Raw genomic sequence first — 2028 nt, 5'->3', positions numbered from 1 at the left:
AGATCATGGCTCATGGTAGCCTTGACTTCCCGGGCTCAAGCAATCCTCCCACCTCAGCCTCTTAGAGTACTTGACTGGAAAGGCATGTGCCACCACACTTGGCTAATTTCTTTTCTTATTTTTTGTAGTGACAGGGTCTCCACTATGTCATGCCCAGGCTGGTCTTGAATTCCGGGACTCAAGTGATCCTCCTGCCTCAGCATCCTAAAGTACTGGAATTACAGACATGAACCATCTTGCCCAGATCACTAATTTTCTTAGTATCATACAACTGATCAATAGTAGGGCCAAGATCAGACCTCAGATATTCAGTGTTCTTCCCTCTACCCTACATAGAGTTTAAATAGTCACAGATTTTAGAATAAAGATTAAATATTTCTGGGATAATCTCTTATTAGAAGAAAATGCTACTTTTTAACATTTTTGTAATGTAGAATGTGGAATTGATTATAAATATTAGTGGAGGGGAGGGAAGTATCTGTAGCTAGAAGGGTTGGCTGGTGTCAGTCTATGCCTGCCACACTTACAGCAACTCATTGTTAGGGCATTCATTCTCTCATCCTCAGTAGGCTTGGTTTCACACTATCCTTGAAATGTCCTTACAAAGCCAGGAATTTTCTGTAAAATCAAACATGATGTTTAATATTAAATCAGTCTTCTGGATCCTCTTTCTGATTGGCCCAGGCTGATTATACAAGATTATTGCTTGAATACTGGAGTGACTGAGTCCTCAGTGCCACACACTCCAGTTGCCAGAAACAGACTTTTATTTAGCCTCATCACATAATAAAAGGGAAGTTTATTATTATTTTTATTATTATTATACTTTAAGTTCTGAGATACTTGTGCAGAACATGCAGGTTGGTCACACAGGTATACATGTGCCATGATGGTTTGCTGCACCCATCAACCCATCATCTGTTTTAAGTCCTGCATGTATTAGGTATTTATCCTAATGCTCTCCCTCCCGCTGCCCTCCACCCCCTGATAGGCCCTGGTATGTGATGCTCCCTTCCATGTCCATGCGTTCTCATTGTTAAACTCAAAAGGGAAGTATTTTTATCTCTACGAAAGTATTTTACAATGTAGAATTTGGAATTGATTATGAGCATTCGTGGCAAGGAGGGAATTGTCTGTAGCTAGGAAGGGTTAGCCAGTGGCTAACCCTTGATTTGCTCTTTCAAGTTCCTTTCCAAGGTCAGGGGCTTGCTCATCCCAGTGTCTGAGACTCTAGGCACAGGCCTCCGAGATGACAGCCAATTCTCTAACACTGTTCTCTGTCTACCCTATCTGTAGTGACAAACTACCACAATTTATAAGATAAACCTAAATTATAGGCTCCAGTCCACTGAACTGTTTGCATGTACAGATTCTAAATGTTTCCCAGCACCTGTTCAGCCCTATTCAGTGGGAGAGAGAGCTAGCACCTAACTGGTTCCTTCCTTCCTTCGCTGAGCCACATTTTTCCCAGTTCATCTGGGTTGCCTTACTGAGTTCTCTGCCATATGCCTGCAAATTGAGAAAAAAATATGCTGAATTATATATGTAGCAATACCAATCTCAATTATTTAAAATGATAAAAGTTAGCATTTATTGAATGCTAAGTATATGGCAAAGTGCTTAGCTTTTTACTTACATTATCTCATTTTGTCCAGATAAGATTTTATGATTTTGTTAAAATAATCATCTCTTATTTTCAGATGAATAATAGGCATAGAAAGATCTAGTGTATGAATAAAAACAATAAAGGCTTATTTGAAATAAATTGTCTCTTTAAATGTCAGAAATGGGAAATGAAAGCTGATTTGTAATGTTACAGAAAAGAGTTACAAAGGCATTAGAAATACACTGAGCAGTTACAATAGAATAGAAATAAAGAGGTTACTAGACTTCTTTATTTATGACAAAATTAGTTTTGAGGAGATCATGGAATGAGAGAGAGTTTAACTCCAAAACCACTCCCATCTCCCAGTCTAGCATTCTTCCTAGTTATACACACACACACACACACACACACACACACACACA

Source organism: Mandrillus leucophaeus, unplaced genomic scaffold (assembly GCF_000951045.1).
Source record: "Mandrillus leucophaeus isolate KB7577 unplaced genomic scaffold, Mleu.le_1.0 Scaffold685, whole genome shotgun sequence".
Taxonomy (NCBI): domain Eukaryota; kingdom Metazoa; phylum Chordata; class Mammalia; order Primates; family Cercopithecidae; genus Mandrillus; species Mandrillus leucophaeus.
Note: the sequence above shows the minus strand (reverse complement) of the source record.